The sequence below is a fragment of the Chlorocebus sabaeus genome, chromosome 25, assembly GCF_047675955.1.
Source record: "Chlorocebus sabaeus isolate Y175 chromosome 25, mChlSab1.0.hap1, whole genome shotgun sequence".
NCBI lineage: Eukaryota > Metazoa > Chordata > Mammalia > Primates > Cercopithecidae > Chlorocebus > Chlorocebus sabaeus.
This window is the reverse complement of record NC_132928.1, coordinates 15,558,210-15,578,308: the sequence shown is the minus strand read 5'-3', so window position 1 is coordinate 15,578,308 and position 20,099 is coordinate 15,558,210. Positions and strand designations below refer to the sequence as shown.

Genomic DNA, 20,099 nt, shown 5'->3' with positions numbered 1-20,099 from the left:
CACAAAAAGTTAGCAGCCTTTGTTCCTGAAGAGAATGTAGCCTAGCCAGCCTGCTACCAAAAGGCAATACACACCCATGGAAAAGTTAGAGGAAACTGAGAAACCACAGATGAACTGATCCACTGTTTCTTTCCTGACTGCCTGAAGGCCATTACTACCACAAAAGGCCCTTCCTAGCGTGGCAGGACAACACTTTGCTGCCTCTACTTCCACCAGGTCTACCCTGGTTTTCTGAATTCCAGCAGCAAGAGGCCACCCCAGGCCCCCCAAACATGGGACAGATATCCTCCATGCCTTTGCATGAGCTGCCTGTCATTCTATCCCTCTTCACACTCACGACTGGTCTTCTGCCTAGGACCCAGCATGAGTACATGACATGTGCCGGGTGCCCAAAAAGTATCTGTTGAATAAATGTTAGGGATTGAGCTAACATGTCACCCTTATTCCACCTTTCTAGTGCACACTTCCTGAGTGCCTGCTTTGTGCCAGGCACAGTGTTGAGGCCTTTCCATGCATTCTGATTTCATCTTCACAACAATCTTGTAAGGCAGATATTGTTACTATCCCCCGTGTACAGACAAGACAACCAAACTAAGGCTCAGAGAGGTACAGAGGCTTGCTTAAGAGTTCTCTCACCTTGCAACAGGAACATAAACCCACTTCTGCTCCTCTCCTAAGCCCCCAGTGTGACTAATTACTTGCTTATGTTCACCTCCTTCTTGAAGGCTTCCTTGATACTCCAAATTACCATGAACCTAAGCCTCAGGACTCCTAAAGTATTTTGTGTCAATGTGTGTCCATAGCCATCCTACCTAATTTCTTCCTGGCACTGTTAGTGTCTCTGGTGGGTCTTGGTATCATCAGTGTTAAGTACAGTTATTTGGTACTTAGTAGAAGTGTAAATTAATATTTTTCAAAGAATAAGTGAATAAAGAAATCAGCTCAAAAGCAATCTAATATAAACTCTAAATGTGCCCTTTAAGAAAACTAATAAAGAAAACTTTTTTTTTGTTTTTTTTGAGACAGTCTCCCTCTATAGCCCAGGCTGGAGTGCAGTGGCATGATCTCAGCTCATTGCAACCTCCACCTCCCAAGTTCAAGCAATTCTCCTGCTTCAGCCTCCTGAGTAGCTGGGACTATAGGTGTGCACCACCATGCCAGGCTAATTTTTTTGTATTTTTAGTTGAGACAGGGTTTTACCATGTTGGCCAGGCTGGTCTCGAACTCCTGGCCTCAAGTGATCCACCCACCTCAGCCTCCCAAAGTACTGGAATTACAGGTGAAGAAAACATATTATACATGAATCCAACAGACAGAGTATGATTACTCCCATTAACAAGAATTCTACAGTCCTTATCCTTTCCCTTATCTCCACCCATTACAGCATTCCTTTAAGAATGGTTTATCTGGTAAATTGAATATTTGTTTTATTTTCAAAATTAAAGATGCCAATATTATACCATTGCATAAAGAGAGAAAAGGGAATCATGAAGACATTTATAAGACTATTCACGAGTCATGGGTCTATGCGCAAGCCTAGAGGGCATACAGTTGAGGAGCATATAGGAAAGAAACTGTTCACTGCCAACTCTTCTCCCAAGGAGAATATGAGAGGTAATGCTTTTTAAACTTGAAATATGCTTCTCAAGAATATGTAATGCAGACATGCAAAAGGTGAAATACTACAAACCAACCACTCTACAGAAATTGTCATCTCCCAGATGAGATTACTACACTAGAAACAACATGTTTATTGGCTCACAAAAGACATGTCACCTAACAATTCATAGTAGGGAGTCTGAGGAAAATAACTCACCCATTGTGAAGTCAATGTTCAAATCAATATCCCTTGGGGAGAAAAATATTGCTCATTGATAGAGATTGATTTTTCTTTTCCTTAAGAAAATTCCCGAGGGGCAAACAACATTTTTTTTCATAGTGAATGTAGCTAAACAAGGCAATGTTAAGGTCTACATTTTCCTAGCCTCATTAGCATGATACTCAAAAATCATGAGTGTAATTATAAATGCCTTTTGACCTACTGAAAAATAGATACCATTTCCATTTTTTAAAATTTCATTTTAATATCCAAGCAATGGGATTTCAAAGACAACTTGATGTATGTTCTCTGCTTTACTAAGCAATGCTATTATAAGTGAGATACTTTTTGGCACTTTAAAACAATTTTAAAAATTATATATAAATGAAAAAAAACTGGATCTTACATTTTTAACCTATGAATTTTGAAAATGTTCTTACTGCTTTCACCTTACTTTTCCACTCCTGTTTGTACCCCTAAACCATTAAAAAGCATACAGAAGCCATGGATCTTACATTTTCCAAAGGCCTTCACAAAAGCAAGATGTTTTCATGGGCAAATGGAAAAGAAGGCTGAATAAATTCATTTTATATTTAGCATGTTGGTTCAGACTGGTGAATATTTAGATTTATTTACAAGGCTACAGTAGATTATAGTGTTCGATACATCGACTGTCTTCTCAGGCCACATGTGTGACCAAAAGAAAGCTTGCCTTCTACCCTTTGAAACTCAAAAGTTGCATAAGAAAGGACAGATGGATGATTTGGGGAAAAAAGAAATGTCATTCAATTAATGTTTGTTGAAAAGGGTGTCACAGATCATTGGCAGAATTTCCACTCATTGGCAACTCCCCGAAGCAGCCAAAGATTAATTGAACACCCAGACTACTGGGTTCTATGAGGAGAGGAGAACAATAGTGTGTTGGTGATTACAGAGGCTGAAATGTGGAACCAACAGAAGTATAGCTGAATGAACCATCTTCCTCATGCAGGAAGAGCATCCCCACAGCCAAACAATCTTTGTTCTTTATTCCTGCGGTAGAGATGGATTGATATCATACCACACTCTTGTACTCTATTTCTCTTTCTAAAAGAATGCATTGTTCAAGTGATTTAAACGTAAAATTAGGAGCAAAGTTCATTGGTTGGCATAGGTTCATGACCTAAAACTTGACCTTAGGAAACACTTAAACCACACTGATTATACAGATTTTTCTCATCTAATGGTATAATATCTATAACTACATGCATCTGGTAACATACTAAATGCTGTCTAGAACAACAAAGCAAAGCAAACCAAAAGCCCACAATTTAAAATTAAAAAAAAAATAAGATCTAAGCCCACCTTTGTAAACATTTGCTTCTGTAAGAAGTTAAAAAAAAGAAAGAAAAGGAAAAGAAAAAAGATCCACCAGAAGTACCAAAATCAAATATTTATTAGTCTTTTAATTTTCTACTTATTTGAAATTCAAAAATAATTTTCATGCTTTGATAGGAATGTGGGGTTGTTTATCATTTCAAAAGCACTTCTCCTTTTATCACAAATCGAAGAAGAACTAACATTGAGAAACAAGGAACCAGAATATTTAGAGAAACTGGGAATAAACTACAAACTAACATAGGCAAGGGAGAGAAAATATGATCCTCTCAAAAGAATAATGTAGCAACAATCAGAGCACATCTGGGATTTGATTTAAACCAACCTGGAACCAGATTGGATCTCCAAGCTGTTCTGTATACACACACACACACACACACACACACACACACACTGAGATTTCCAAAAGTGAAATTTCCAGAAGTTATCCTAGAGAGTTAACCCCAAAAAGGACTTTACTGGCAGACACAGGCATAACTTTACTCCTTCTGTGATGGCCCATGAGTGGGGTCTATGGCAGTCTGAATAGATGGGCCTTTCTGTCGAAAGATTCTGCCTAATCCTTCCCACCAAAGCAGGGTTCTAAAGGTGTCAGCAGGATTTGGCTGACTGGATCATTAATGGAGCTATGGTTAATTATTGACTGATTAGGGATTTACCTTATCTTTCCGTCAGGAGCTGGCTCAAGACTTAACGGTAAGCAATTTAGAGCCAGGGTGAACCTACACACATGTCTTTTTCTTCTTTCCCTTTGGGCCACTTTAGCTTGCCCCTCCCCGTAGTTCACATTCAGGGCCAAATGGCCAGTCCTTACAAGGCGTGGGAGTCCTCAAGAGCACCAAAAATGAGAGGGGCCAGGTCCACGTGACAAGCGTCCAGAGACAGAGGCTTAGAGAAATGTGCCTTTTGCAAAACAGTATTTATGTGTCAAGGTTTTCCAGTTAAGTCCCTGGGAGACAGAAGGAAAAAATAAATAAATAAATAAAAAAGCACTTGCTTTTTGTCTCTAAAAGTTCTGGTGATGCCTGTGGGTGAGAATCCGCCCCTCACTCCCTAAGGCCCCTTGGCAAAGCCAGGGAATGAGTACAGGCAGCTCAGGCCCAGCTGCCCCAGATAAGAGGTGGCCCGTGTTAATGCACAGGCTTCCTCTGCACCTCAGCAGGGCCTTCCTTTTCTAAACAGTCTCCCTTTAATGTTGGCGAATGTTGTTTTTCCATTGACTCAACATCTCGCCTGGTGGTAAGCCGGTGGGGAAAGTTGCAGCGGGGGAGGGTTAAAGTGGGAGAGAGTGATGCCAAAGCAAAAGAGCTGGACGGTCAGCCAGGTTTCCAAACAAGCTAGACACCTGCTTTGGAAAGACAGTGGTGGAGCCTAGACTTCTGGCTCCCTCTTCACTTTGATCAGCCTTTTGTTCCCTGCAGGTCTGTGATGGGCTCCCTGCCCCTCCCCACACCACTGCCCCCTTCACCGGGAGCTACTTCAACTTGGAAACCATCAAATATTCATAACTTTTCTCTATGAATGTAACTGTCTTATCTGAAGAAAAGGGAAAACAGTTATTGGAATGAATGAAAGAAGAGAAAGGAATTCTAAGGAAGAGAAGATGGAAGGAAAGTAAGTGAGAAGAGGAAATTTGGAGAGAAAAAAAAAGAAAGGGGAAAAGAGAATAGAGGAATAGAAATTAAAAGTAAAAAGAAAAGAATAAAAGAATAGAACAAAAAATAAAGAAAAGGAGGAAGGGCAAAGGAGAAGGACTGCAGAAGAGTGAAGTCCAAAATGGAAGTTTTTCTCCCAGAGGCTCAGTTTCTCAAGCCACAGGACCATCCCGGGGCTGAGGATAAAGAACAAGGGCTTCTCTGGGCAATCCCAGGTCAAGGGGCATTTTCAAAACCAAATCTTGATTAGAGCCAGCTAAATGTTTTGACTTGAGGGAGACACTGAGGATTATAAAGCAAAATAGAGCAGCATGAGTAAGAAAGAAACAGGAAAAGAAAGAAAGTTTAAAAAAAACTCATGGGGACACAAAGGGAATGATAGAAAACACTTCTGAATCAGCTAGTCATCTACTAACAAGCTGTAAAGATCTCCAATGACAAGTTGTCACATTAGTTTAGTGAAACTGAAGCAGTACTTATCCCCTTTCCTGTGCTTAATCTCTCCCTGCGTGCCACAAAAACATGCTACCACGTTTAATAGGATTAGTTTCGTTCACTTTCTCCCCCCGCCCCTTTTATTTTTTACAATTCTATTTTCAGCAATACAGGGATCCTTGAATTCATCAACTTCCTGTGGTGCACAGCAAAACCTGGCATGCATGGTTTTTACCCTTTAAATACTTTATTTTGAATGTGAAAAATGCAATTTAACTATTTCCTATCTTTCCCCCCAATAGCCATAGCTTGGGGGTGGGGGAAGGTGTTGATGGTAAAAGGGCCAAGACAAAAACAGTGTTCTCGAAAAGGGCTGACACAGCCCAATCCCTGCAGAAGCTACGTGCCCTAAGCGAAATTGCTCTAGCTAAGACTACAGGCAGACCTGGATTCCAATTCTGGCTGTGCCACTTACTGGCCTTGCGGCCTTGAGCAAGTGGTGAAGCCTTCCCCAGTCTCAGTTCCCTCATTCAAACACAGGGATAATTCGTCTCTGGGCTGTTGGGAGAATTACATATACTATACTTTATTTCCTCACTTCTAAGATTAACTTTTTCTCATATTTTATGCTCCTGAAATCAGTGTCTCACAATCCATTGTGCATTTAAGATCCTCGTGTTTTCCTTTTCTCCTAAAAGCCATCTTTAAATGGTGTATTTTATAATCTACTACACTTTGGAATCAAGAAACGGGAATTGTGGGGTGTAAAGCACCTGTCCCAGTCCTGAGGCACAGCAGTGCTCAAAGTGCTGGGAGTATCTATCGCCGCCCATTTTCACTATGCCTGCTGCCTCCTTGCCGCATTCCCACGGAAAGATCACTTTGGAACAGGAGAGAAGAAGGTGTTGACACTGTTGCCCCTCATCCAGATCCTGCTAGACTAGAGTCTCTAATTGAGGTTTCAGGGATCTACCTAAATCAAACACCGATCATAACTGCCCATACTGGGTCAGAACCAGAATCCTTCGGTCCACTCTGCTCCCTCAAAGGGTCACCAACTGCCATGCTTAGCAGTGTCTTGCAAACAGTAATTATCTGACGAATTGAATTATTCCATTTTCTTTGAGTCCACTTTGGGTTAAGCACTCCCTCCCGCTCTCCGCAGCACCGCCGTCAGAAGATTAGCAATGGAGAGAGAAGGGGATGAACTCGCCTGATAGTGGCGGGAAAAGGACGGTGGGGCAGGGGACAGGGACCCCCAGAGGAGTGAAAGGAGCAGCAGGGCCTAGAGAGGGGGCGGAGGAAGCTGGAGCTGGGAGGAAGAAGGAAGCTGGCCTGAGAGGCGCTGTCGAGGCGCTGCAGGGGGGCACACACCGAGGAGCAGCCCGCACCCCCAGTGGGCTGAGAGGGCGCCAGGGACCCGCACTGAGAGTCAAGGCAGACCCGCTTCGCCACCCATAGCGTCCCCCGGGAAAGAGTCCGGGACGCAGGCCCCCCGAGGCTGCGGGTCCAAGTCCTTCCGCCAACCCGGGATTAGCGAGTCAGCCGCTTCAAAAGTCTAGGCGAGAGGAAGCCCAGACGCGTCGGCCTTCGCCGGGGCTGGAGCAGCTGCCAGATTTAGCCTCCCGCCTTGCCTTTTCTCCGGCCTGCCCCTCCGCCCCTCACACAAGGCTTCCACACGCCTCCCGCCCCGCCTGTTTCCCGGGCCTCCTCCGAGGAAAATGGCACTCTTCGCCCACCCAACATCCCTCCACCCACCTCCCCCGCGCCCCCCAGTTCCAAGTTCCCCCGGCAGACCCCACCCACACTCTCTTCCCCTAACTCCACTCCCTTGCCCCCCCCACACACAGCTACACACTACCCCTGTCCCGCCCATTCACACTCTGCAGACACACTCCCCATCCCGTTCTCCCCCAGCTCACCCACCAACACCCTTTGCCACTCAGCCTTTGCCCCCTGCCCACTTGCAAGTGGAGGGAATAGAGCTCTTTCCACCAGGAGGGTGCTTGGGGAGAAGCCAGAAGTTGCTTCTGACCCAAGTTGTACACCTTGACCCAAATATGTTTCTCTCTAGTTTTTAGAGGGCGCCCTTTTTTTTGTCCCCTAGAGTCACGGACTTTTCCCACCTAGGTACAGAGAGAGTAGCCAGAGAGCAGGAACCTTCCACACTTGCCCAAAGACCACAGACAGCAGGACAGGCATCTAGGGGTGATGCTTCCTCTTCCCCTGATTCAGAGAGTGCAGTGCCCCCGCCCTGACCCCTGGGGTCTATTTACTAGGGGCTGGGCCCACCGCTGCCCCACGCTGGCAATCCCTTCCTTACCCTCCTCCCGCCCCCAGGAATCTACCATTACTTTATCTGAAGCCTTTTGAGGTTACCAGCAAAACACCTTTGTCGGGATGTTTAATAAGCTGCTCACAGGCCTCCGCAGTTGAAAAACTGTCAACCCTCTTGATCTGTTGTCTGCTGCTTCAGCCCGTTCCATTTCCTTGGCTTTCTTCCCCCCACTACTGCAGTCACAGCCAGGCATGGCACCTTGCTGCCTAGCTTCCTTTCCCTTCTCACAGCTGTCCTTGGCTGGGATCTCCCCTAATCACCTTGGGATATGCTTGTATTCATCGGTTTGAACATAACTTTTTGAAAGGTTGTATTTTACTTTACATGGATTTGGGGGAGGTTGTTGAGTCAAACATGTAAAAACACATAACACATGATCTACATTTGCTTTTGTTTTACCTAGGAATGCTGACTTTCTTTCCTTCTTGTTGTTCCCTTTCTAAGATAACTTTTTGTCCTGTGGCTTCATTGGTCTGATCAGCGGTTTCTTTAGGAAATGTTTGCCATCTATAAAGCAAGGAAGGTGAAAGAGCCAAAAAGTCGGGGGTGGGGTGGAGGAGGAAGCAGACTTCAGATTGGTAAATGCCCCACTTTGCCAGTAGGCCCGATGGACAGTTCTAGGTCCAAGAGCACAGGGCCTAGCTTCCAAATGTGCCGATTCTAATTTATTTTATGGCCTAAAAGGCGGAGGAGGGGAAATCATATAAAGGTGACAACTATGCATGAGCTAAAATGTGCATATACATACATATCCCATGACAGTCCAGCTGCTTCACCAAAACGTTGGGGGTAGGGACAGGTCCTTATAAGAATACATGTCAGTCAGCTTGAGTGTACAGATCACACATTTGTGGGCAATATACCTTCCAAGTATTGAGCACTAGTCATGTGCTGAACAAGTTTAGTCATGTAGAAGTTTGTCAATAAATCTATGATTTGGGTATTATCCCCACTTCACAGACAAAACCTGAGGTTCAAACAGATTAAGTAACACAATCAAGGTCACAGAGTCAGTAACAAACCAGCTGAGCAGTAATTAAAGACACAGGGTGACCCCCAGATTCCCAGGCCCTTCTTCTGATTACCTCAGTGGGGTGGGCCCAGAAGTCTTTACATAAAAAAAAAAAAAAAAAAAAAAAAAAAAAAAAAAAAAGCTCCTTCGGTGATTCCAATGATTCACCAGGTCTTTGGAAGCACCACTCCACAGTAAACCATCCCGCTGTTCCTGTCACCAGCCTTGCCTCCAAGCAGCCTACTCCACGTTGGACAAAACATTTAAAACATATTTAAATAGCAATTTCGAAAAACTATACAGCATATGGGTTTTCCTTTTGATCTCAAAATGATGACAAACAGACACTTAGATACTTCATAAAAGAAATATTACCAGAAAAATTATAGAAATCTGGCTTTCAACTTCATCTTGCTCTAATTTAAACAAAATGCAACTTGCCAGTTACTCTCTTTCCAAATGCATCCAAACTGGGAGCGTGTTTCTCTTTCCGCTGGGTCAGGCCTACACCTATTTATTTCTAGCCCACTCCTCACCCTGAATAACAGCTTCTGGTAAGATGGACAATGTGGAAAACTTCAGTCCTATCACCAAAACCCCTGAAAATGGAGCACCCCCGAATTAACACCCTTGACGTGAAAAACCAAAGAGAGGGAAGCTGGGAGTAACGGCCAAACATCCTTAGAGTAATTGACAAAAGAAAAGGGGTGGGCAGAAAGGGTGATTTCCATCCCTTCAAAAGTGCACGCCCCTCCCGCGGTCCCGAGAGGGAGTCCCCCCTCCCAGGTCGAGTGCTTCCACCGGCTGTCCCCGCAGCAACAGGCGGGAGGCGGGGGAGGGGAGGTCGCGGGGGCAGCTCAGGCCTGGCGGCGGCCGACGTCCCCAAGCCGCCACGACGTTCCCCCGCTCTGCGGCGCGCCGGGAGCAGGTGGTTGCCCTCTGCGTCCCGGGCGTGCACTGAGCCCAGGCTAGCGGAGCAAGGCTGCAGCCCCTGCGGTGGCCCGGGAAGAGGCAAGTGCCGCGGGGCCGGGACGAGGAGGGACTGGCAGGGCGGCCTGGAGCCCCACTTGGCCGCGCAGGCAGGAGGGGCGCGCCCTCTGCGAAGCGCGGCGCCGCGGCAGCCACAGCATCTCGCGCTCGCTCTCTCGGGTCGGAGAGGCCGCGACACCTAGCGCGGGGCTGAGGCTAGGAAGGACGGGTCGGGGAGGGAGGAAGGCACAGGGAGGAAGCCGCGGGCGAGGAAGCCCCGCTCCCGCCGAGTGCCTGGAGAGGAGATTCCCAACCTTCCCGCCCAACCCGAAACTTTTCCAACACACGCAGGCGTATTCTTCGCAGGTTTCGGCGGCCCAGAGTCGCAGTCAGGGAGGAGGCTCGGGAATCACACGTGCCCTGGCACACTGGAGGAGGTACACAGACACACCAGGAGGGACAGGGCCTCTTGGGAGGCGGCTGAAGGTGTGAAGGCAGCAGGCGGCCACACATCCGAAAGGGACTCCCCGCGAGCGGAATCGAGCGCTTAAAACCCTGCCACAGCTCGGAAGTGTAGCGGTGCCCAGAGGCTTTGCGTAAATTTGCCCACTGCGCCCCCGCGTGCAAAGGCGTCCCCTTCACACTCACACTCTCACCCCACCCCACTCCCCTTGGGCTGCGGCCCGAGGCTGCCTTTGTACTTAAGCGACAGCAAAAGATATGCTGATTCGAACCAAAGATGGTGGACACGAGTGTTGTAAATTGTGTGAATTCCACTCGCGGGCACCCCCAGATACGTGGGGAGAGCACCCCTTTCTCCCCGAAGGCATCCCCTCCGTTTCTCTCGGCGTTTGGGTCTCCAGCTTCTTCACTACTATGGACTGAAGAAGACAAAGCACAGCCAAATCCATGTTTTGGGTGTTTTTGTTTTGGTTTTGGTTTTTTCCAATCACGGCCTCTCCAAATGCTAACCCTCAAAAGCTGGGTGGGGTTGGGGAAAGGCGAGTTATGTCAGGGAGCACCCCTCGGAAGGCGCGCGCGCGGCCTGGCGGGTTCCTCGCCGGGCTCTGGGCAGCCGGGCGGAGTGGCTGGATTATGTAAGTAGCAGCCCTCCATGTGCTCACCACCATCTGTTAATATCTTGGTATTGGAAAGTTCGGTGCCTGAGGCAAAGCCAGGGTTGGCGGCGAAGAGCTCCCAGCCTACACTTTTCTACTCCAGGGCAGGGAATGTACTTCCCTTTGATTGTTTTCGCCCACTTTCATAAAATCAAGTAGTAGTGTGTCCCTTCAATCACTGACAACCCCCTCATCCCCGCGGGTGTGTCTTTGTGGGCGAAGAGTGATTTTCTTCGAGGCCAACTTATTGTAATGAGCCCTTTCGATGAATTTATATTTTCATGACAAGTCTGCACTCCTTAAAGCAATGTGGCAGACTCTTTATTTGGGAGTGGGTTCTTTCTCATTTTAAAAATTTACTTTCCTTCTGCCAGCACCCCAGGAACAAAATTCTTGTAAGGGTTATATTTCAACTTCTTTGGAGTGATTGGCTTCTGTTTACTTTGAAAGCTGTTGGTTAAACAAACATCACTCGGGAGGCTTCTAAGCAGTGGGGTTCCCAGGAGAGAAAACGCTGCAGCTGCTACTTGCTACTGATCTTGTGGTATTTCACTTCCCCCCCATTCAGAACAAATCCAGGTTGGGCTTGGCGTCACACTGGGCACAGGAGATGAGAGTGAGAGAGAGGCCGTCAGTCAGTTTTGCCTCTGGAAAGCTTGCAGCAGGCAGGCCTGCACCCTGGGGTTGGTTTTCCTCTCTTCCCTTCTTCAGGGTTCGGATAGTGGTGGTGGTGCTGGTGGTGGTGGTGGTGGGTGGGTGGGTGACCGGGAAGTCCTGAGGCATCCTTCTCCAAAATCCACGTCCACGTTTGCCCCTCAACTGAATCTGGTTGAAATTCCCAGAATTGGTTTGTTTAGGATCTGATAACTGCTATTTGTAAGGTTTTAAATTACTTATACACACTGTCTTCCCTCCTGCCCCCACCTAACGGCTTTAAGAAAGAATAGGAGGCGTGAGCATACACCGAGGAAATGTCAAGGCGAAGTGTATTCAACACAGAACCAGATGCACGAGTGATAACTGCGAGTTTGTCTAAGAACACACAGATCACCCTTCAGATAAACAAGTAAATGCAACCTGCAGGGATAGGGTTTGTTACAAGACCGGTCAGAACTTGCGTTAACTTTTAAGTTACTGGGGTTGTGTTGGAAATGGGGCGAAGGGAGGAGTTGTCTTAAGCCTAGGCTTGGCGGCTGGTTTCAGAGATGGAGCCAATATCTAGGCGACTTCTCGTCTCCAGGCTTCTCCCCTATCAGAAAACAAAGCGGGAGTTGCCCGAGATAGGGGGCTCGGGCCTCAAGTCTTGCTTCAGGGCAGCCCGAGACCCAGGAGAGTGCCGCAGCTCTAGCAAGAGAGGTTGTCAGGAGTGTGGCCTGTACGCCTCCCCGAAAGTAGAGGACAGGACAGGGGACAGGGCTGCGCGGAGGCAGCTCACGGAGCTGGGCTGCGAACCGATCTCCCTCGCCTAGAGTCGCGCGCGCTCCTATTTCAACTCGCCGCTCCTGCGCCCTAATGCGGGCTGCGAACCGCCGCGGCAGAGCGTCACCAGCCGGGAGCCTCCGCCGCCGAGGCTGGGGGTGGGAAAGCTTCCTTGTTCGCCAAGCGGGTTACCCCGACTTCGACTCAGGCCTGCCTTTCCCCACGGCGTGACACAGGACTTACTGGGGTTCTCAGGGAACTTTTCCCGCCGCCAGTTCCCGGGCGTGGTGTGTGCAAAACGTGCATTCAAGCGCTATGTGCAATTGACACAAACTTGTGGGCTAAAGTATAAGCCATTTCTTTTGCGTTTGAATCTTTTTCTCTGTCCCTGCCTCCTTTCTTCCCCCTCCTCCCCCCTCCTCCTCCTCTGCTCTCCGCCCTTTTAAATGTCAAACTGAGCAGATGGTTTTAAGGTGTGGAAAGGTATATAGCCCTTACTCCTACCAGTTTATTTGTGGGCTGGCGCTAGCGTATATGTACAAACCAAGATTCTTAAAGAAAACCAGTAGGACGAAAAATAAGAAAGGAAGTAGCTTTGATCCATTTTCAGACCCCAAATTTCCCCGCTCAATACACCCGCTTACCTCGAAGGGACCCAACCAATAGAAGCATTATTCCGTCCTGTGTCTAATGGGCATGTTGGTTATTTCTGCTCCCAGACTAAACTGTCACATCCCGGTTAGAACACTTGATACAACAGTCAATAGTTGGAGGTGTGAGTGGTGTGTATGCGCTTCTCTGTGTTGTTTCCCTGATAGCCGCGTGGGGGGAGTCTGTGGGGCGGCAAAAGGGGAAGGAAGGCTGCTGGGGATGCTCCCGCAATCTCTTTTCTTATCGCGGACACCTAACCTGGCCGACCTGATTTTTTTTTTTTTTTTTCTCTCTTCTTTTCACTGTTTGAAATTCGTGCCAAAAGTTTCCTGCCGGGATAGACTCGGATATACTAACATCGCTATTCTTATTCAAAGGGAGGGCTTAATATCCTCTTTACGGTTTGGTGAATTTGAGGCTGAAATTTTAAATTTCCTAGAAAGGAGTATGTGTGTGTGTGTGTGTGTGTATGTGTGTGCCGCAGAAGACATTGGTAGTGTTTGGCCCGTGTACTTGTAACACACCTCATAAATACCCTGTTGTCACGACACAGCATGATTCAACCTTTGATCTAATTAAATTTGAGGGACACACGAAAACTACTTGTCCTCCTCCTACCTACAAAAATGAGTGTCTAATAGACTGTGTATGAATGTTTCTGCTTCGCAGCTCTTGCAAGTCCCAGCTTTTATAGGATCTTTAGGTCATAAACGCGGCTGCTTTATTAAAAGCCGTTTACTGTGCCCGGTGAAAGGGACGTTCTAGCTGCGACCGGAGGCTCGCTTGCATTTGTAACTTGCAAAGCCTAAGGAGATCTTTAAGAGCCACATTATCTAAATAAATTTTGCTGGTTATTTTTCAAGCAAGAAATGTCAAACCGAAGTAAATTTCCTAGGGCTTTATGTTAGAGCCCGAGATTAAAGCGTTTGAAATTTCTTGCCTAATAAACTTTAAAGTTTGTTGCCCAGGCGTCAAAACTGTGTAAATCCTGTATTGAACAGCTTTCTTTGGTCTTTGTGGGGTGAGTGAATTAGTGAAGGGTATTCGCCAGATGTTTGCAACATACATATTTTTAAAGGCTGCTTTACCTACAATCCAAATAATGTCAGAGGTAACCAAGGGTAAATATTTCTCTTCCTAATAATTTGGACTGGAGCTTAACTGGGACTCAGCCAAAGTTGATTTTCGTCTAATAACAGATGCAGCGGACCCGATGTGAAACCTCTGGCACCTATTATTTTAATACCAAACCTACCTGTATTTTATTGTCCACCTCCCCTTTAAAAGGAACCAAGGGTGACACGTATCCTTGACACCACCTATGATCGTTTAAGAAGTGGAATGATTTGCAGATCTCCCCCCCACTCCCTCCTCCTATGCCACCCCCACCCCTAAAACCCCCACTTTTTCTCCCGTATACTTTTCCGTGCCTTCCTCCACCCAAGTCGGAGGAGCGCTCACTCGCTCGGCCACTCGGCGAACTCGATCAGCTGTATCTGGGAAATGAAAAAAGAAAAAGAAAAAGAAAAAAAAAAAAAAAGGACCTGCGTCCTGGAAGAGCGAGTGTAAGCCGGGCGCCGCTCGCGCCGTCTCCCGCTTTGCATAGAGCCCGCAGATGGCTCGCTCCGGCCCAGGCGCGGCGATCCAGTCGTCCCGAAGCAGTGGCAGGGCGGGGGTGGGGGTGGGGGCCGGGGATGGAGGCCGGGGAGGGGGAGCTCAGGGCCCCTCTCCCCTCCTCTCTTCCCAGCCCCTCACCCCCACCCCTTTTATATATTTTTTTCCTCCCAAGTTCTCTTGCCTTGCTATCCCCCCTTGAATCCGAAGGCGCCTCGCGATTGGGTGCTGGGGCCGGGTACGTCAGATAGACTGTGACGTGCAGTCTTCCTGTTTCCTTCAGCTGTGTCTTAAAGTAAATCTTGTTGTGGAGCGGAGCCCTCAGCTGAGGGAGCGCTCTGAAATAATACACCATTGCAGCCGGGGAAAGCAGAGCGGCGCAAAAGAGCTCTCGCCGGGTCCGCCTGCTCCCTCTCCGCTTCGCTCCTCTTCTCTTCTTTACCCTTCTCCTCTCTCCTCCTCTGCTGCTCTCTCCTCTCCTCCGCTCTTCTCTCTCCTCCTCTCCTGCTCTCTCCTCTTCCCTTCGCTCCTCTTCTTTTCTTCTCCTCTTCTTCCCTCTCCTCGCCTCTCCCCTGCTCCTCTTCTCTTGTCTCCCCTCCCTGCCCGCCTCTCTCTCCCCTCTCCCTCTCCCACTCGCCCCGCTCGCTCGATCGCTGTCGCACAGACTCACCGTCTCTTGTCCAATTATCATATTCATCACCCGCAAGATATCACCGTGTGTGCGCGCGCGTGTTTTCCTCTCTCTGCCGGGGAAAAAAAAAGAGAGAGAGAGAGAGAGAGAGGGATAGAGAGAGAGAGGCTCGGTCCCACTGCTCCCTGCACCGCGTAAGTATCCTCTTCTTCCCCTCGTGAGTCCCTCCCCTTTTCCAGAATCACTTGCACTGGCTTGTTCTTGAATGAGAAGGAAAGAAAAGAGCCTCCCATTACTCAGACCCGTGTAAACATTTTTCCCCCCAGGAGAAAATGGTGTTATTTAAATGAATCATAATAAAATAGCCTCTAAACAGTTTCTAAGCGGGAGCCTCCGTGAACTCAGCGCTGCGCTCCTCCCAGTTCCTGAGAGTAAGTGATCCGCTTGGCTTTTATTTCTTTCTCTTTCCTGCTGGTGACTGGGGGTGGTGGTGGCGATGGGGGGGAGGCTGATGTTGCTGGACTTGTCGCTGATCTTGTCACCTTTTGTGTACTGTTTCTGGGGTGTGAGGAGGCGTTTGCTCCCTTTCCTTCTTTCTCCTGCTCTCTCTTCTCAGGAGAGAGGACCGCGAGGGGGACCGGGTCGCTTTTTTGTTCGTGCAGATCCCCGCTTTTCGCCAAACCCCATTCTTCTGATCTCCCCCGGCTAAAACTCCGGGGCCGGTCCCCTAGTCCTTTCTCTTTGTCTTGTTTATTATAGCTGCCTTTCTTCCCGGCTCTTCCAATTTGCTTGTCATTTGCATACCTTTCACTTCTCCTTTTTAACCCCAGCAGAGGACCGGGAGCTGGGAGGAGGAGAGAGGGAGGTTGGGGGGCGCTCTGTTACTTTCCTCTCAAAACGCTGTCGAAGCCGAATTGTGGAAATCGGGCTTGGAGCGGTGCGGTGATGGGTCCTGGGAAACGCGCGCGGCGCCCCTCTCCCGAGCTCCTGGACCCAGGGCTGGGTCAAGTTGAGTAGGGTAAGGCGGCACCGGGAGACTCGGGGGGTCGCGTGGCGGTGAGATTGGGGCACCAGCGCGAGGAGGACCGGAGGATCGCGGTCCGGGTAGGGGTAGGGGGTTCTTGAGCAGCAGAAATGGGAGGCGATGAATCTCCCAGCCATCGCTGGCAGACTATGGTGTTGGGCAGCTTCGGTCTGGTCTCATCTGGGTGGTACCTACCGTTTTGCCCCAGTTAGAAGGACTGGGGAGGGAGGACAGGAGAGGTGAGAGTAATTGTTACTGGGAAGACTAGTGAGGAGGGCGGGAAGAGGGGGGAAGAGCTGCTATCTTGCCTGAGCAGACCAGGAGGGGGACGCAGGGGGCGGGGGGGGAGACATCACCCAAAGTCCAGTTTAGCAAGTTGTTGGTTCTGGTGTGCCAGCCCGTTACTCCTCCTGCTAAAGCCGAAGGTTGGTGGAGTGATGGGGGGTGGGGGTGGTAAAGGAGGAGTAAGTAGCTTTCCACAGACTCCCAGGTCTCTGGCCCCTTCCCAGCTTCTTGGGAAATTGAGAGCCCTCCAGGCAGACAGAGAGCAGAACTAGAAGTAGGGGTGGTGCTTAGTCTTAAATAGCCCAAGGAGGCAGGTTGGAGTGTGAAACTGCTGTTCTTGGCAACCCAGAAGGCTACTCTGCCTGGGGGAAGGCTGGAAACTCACCTGCTTGTTTTTATTTTTCCGAGAAGGTCTGTGCTGTCTCCTTGAGCTTATAAAAACAGAGCAAGCACAGGGTGGCCTCCTCGCAAAGTCAAGGCTAGAAGAGTCCCTTCTCCTGTTCTCTTTTCCACTCATGCCCTCCCTTATTTAAAAAGAAAAAAAAAAGAAAGAAAGAAAGAAAAAAAGAACTCATTTCCTTTCCTAAACTAGGTAGGCAGAAATCTATTAGCAGAGTGCGCATGGGCAGGGCCTGACAGGTGTGTTGTGTCAAGAAAGACAGGTGCAAATTTCCTCTGTGTCTATGTGTGTCTGTACAGCTCCAGACCACAATGCTTGCTCGAGGGTTGGAGAGGTTTATGAATGTATGGTTGTCCTGGTTAATAGGATTGTCTGGGCTAATGGGAATTGGGCTGTTGTTGTTTTGAGCCCTGCCATGTGAGTTCTTGGGGTGGGGGCTGGGGGCAAGTTGGTATGTGTTTGTTTATTTTTCTTAAGGATATTGGCAGACTACTGCTGAGGCTGTGTCCCAGGCTTCTGTCTGCCAGTCAGCCCAAAGCACCCCCACTTTAGGCAGCAGGTGGAGGGAGACTGACTTTTCCTTTGCTTCCTTCCAGTTTATGCCTATCTCCCAAGTCTGTGCTTGGCAGAGAGAGAGAACTGTCCTGTGTGTATGTGTGTGTGTGTCTGTTTGTATGTGTGTCTGTGTGTGTGTGTGTGGTGTATGCTTTGGATAGCAATGAGTGGTGTGTAACTGCCAAGAATTCCAAAGTCAGTTTGAAAGTGTTACTGTTGTTAAAGCTTATCTTTTTAAGTATGCTTTCTCCTTGCCCAGAAAGAATAGGTACGTACATAAACTCTTTCAAGTCATATGTTAAATAATCTCATAAAGTAGAATGAGCCTGTCATTGTCCCAGACATGTGCCAAATGTCCTAGATATGAATTTGATGGAGAAAGAAAATCTCGAGTACATGAGAAGGTAACTGTGCTTTTCTGTTCTGATGCAAGATGTGAGAAGTCAGTTCTACAGGGAGTTTCTTGCAAGAACTTCTGAGTATATCCAAAATGAAATGGATTTGTGTGTGTGTGTGTTGAAGGAGGAAAATGAGAGTATTCATGTTAACTTGTCCATGGGTTACAACATGGACATGTATATATAATAGTAAAATAGATGAAGTTAAGGACTCTGTCTTGATGTGTGCAGAAAGTTGTTGGGAATTCAATGTAAGCACTATATATCTGGCTTCTTAAAACTTGATCTTTTAGAATTGTCTTTAAACAAGCTACTTCTGTAGACTGAGTTGCACAGGAATAGGTTAGATGGTGAATGGTTTTTGGTCATTGGTTTTGTGTTTGGGTGGTTATTGTTTCCATGAAAATGAGATTGTAATGTGTCATTTATTCTGTAGACTTCAACATTAACGTCCCCCCACCCCAACACACACACACCCAATACTTTCCTTGGATGCTTTTGAAGTTCTTTGGTAATTAAAATGTCATCTATGGCTATGTTCATTTGCTTTATTTTTAATAGGGGTTATCTGTGCTTGGCACTTATTGATATTTTATGTGTCCATTATGCAGAATTCTGTTTAGTTTAATCACCACCTTGTGGGAAAAAAAAGTCATGCATACATAACATGCATCTTTGTTCTCACTTTATTCATTTCCTAGCATCATTCCTCTATAAGCAGCACATGCTATCTTAAAACCTAAGCTGGCTTATTCTGTAAGTTGCCAGACTTCCTCTTTATTTGTTTAAAACTCAAACAGGCCTCTTTTCATGAATGTCTTACATCATTATAGGGATTGTCTTGAATTTGCAGTGTTAATATAAGGAAGTTTTAGGTTTCAGAAACAAAAGAAATTATAAAATGTGACTGATGTTATAATATGAAAATGGATTGTGCATGATGTATCATTATAGGATTTTAATTAAGTATGTGTATAACTTGGAAAGGACATATACATAAGGAATTTCTCAAACTTATTGCCTGTGCATTCTCAAATGACATTTATAGAGTTCAATTTTCTGCAAAAAAAAAAAAAAGTGTATTTTCTTAAGATTATTTCACACACTCTCTTATTGACCAATTTGATAAGTTGTTACTTTTTAAACAAGTAGAACTTAATATTTTAGGCATGTCTCAGAAAATGTTCTATGTTTGTTTTGCAGGTGAAAAATGTGTGGAATTTTTGATAGGATGGGAGAATCTTAAATGATTTGAGAAGTCCATTATGACAGGAAATTTAAAAACCAGATAATGCAATCTTAGTTAATTTAGATATTAACTTATGTCAAGTGAGTTCTTCAAAATAAACATCAAAGGTTTTCTTAACCTGATAGGGAGCAGAAATATATCCAATATCTCTGAAGAAAAAGTTGCTAATTAGCAGAAACAAATTCTTGAATGTAGTCAAGGGGACAATTTAATGATTCAGGGGCTACTTAAATCAGATCATCTGATTTTTCCCTTTGAATCACTAATTTCCAGATGGATTTGAAATATTCTTCGCTAATGATATTCTGTTTGAAATTTCATAACCGGGTTGACCCAAGTAGAGTAGAGGCCCATCCAAAGATGATTTTCTAAAAGAAGTCAAGTGTAGGCTTGCACAATTTCTTCAAATAATTTTATCAACAAAGACAGATCATCTAAATAATCCAAGCAGGAAACCATGCCAACCTTACACTCTCCCTGTCTCATAAAAGATTTGTCTGAACTATCTGGATAATTACCATAATGAAACACTTCTTTGTCCAGAATCTGGACTCCAGATAGATGCAGTAAAAGTTGAATCCTCCTCCCCGAAATAACTTCTTTATTAAAGTAGAGCACTTAATCACTTTATACTTCACGTTGCAGTGTTCCTTTGAAATTCTTTACTGAAAATTCTTTCCTCCTAACTTTAAGTCATCAGTTTCCTTAGAATTTTCCATGTTAAAGAGAATGTCAGATAATTCAGATATTAAAGAAGACTCTTTTGGAGTAGGTAAAACCTGTTTTGATTATACCTGGATGTTTATTCTTATAATATCTTTTTCTGGGAAGAATCTGCTATGTTAAGATATGCATTGTGTAAGAATTACTAAAGCGTTTGTGTAGGTTATATGCCAAGTGATGCAACAAAATATTTAATGATGAAAAACTCTATATAGACTTTCGCATTAATTAAAGAGGGGTTTACAGGAATAGAGTAAGTGTATCCGATCAATAATACATTTGGGTTCAAATTCTCATCAGTATTTTTCTGCATCCTTGCTGATTTGGACATCCACCAGTGCTGATCAAAAGCTTCATATTGCCTAGTGAAACTGAAAATTAATGTTAAAATTCAAATATAATATGCATCAATAATAATTGCAGTTGA

General features: G+C 46.3%; 1 protein-coding gene and 1 long non-coding RNA gene across 2 annotated transcripts in view; one reads left to right on the top strand and one right to left on the bottom strand.

Annotated features, from left to right (window-relative positions):
* LOC103230111 (uncharacterized) overlaps positions 1–15,147 on the bottom strand; it is a 180,676-nt gene extending 165,529 nt beyond the window's left edge. The window contains exon 1 of the long non-coding RNA XR_496414.3: positions 15,078–15,147. This is a non-coding gene — a long non-coding RNA (uncharacterized lncRNA). The remainder of the gene's footprint in view (positions 1–15,077) is intronic.
* Positions 14,579–20,099, top strand: part of PROX1 (prospero homeobox 1) — a 53,491-nt gene continuing 47,970 nt past the window's right edge. The window contains exon 1 of the mRNA XM_073011510.1: positions 14,579–15,232. The gene's annotated coding sequence lies outside the window, so the exon portion shown is untranslated. The remainder of the gene's footprint in view (positions 15,233–20,099) is intronic.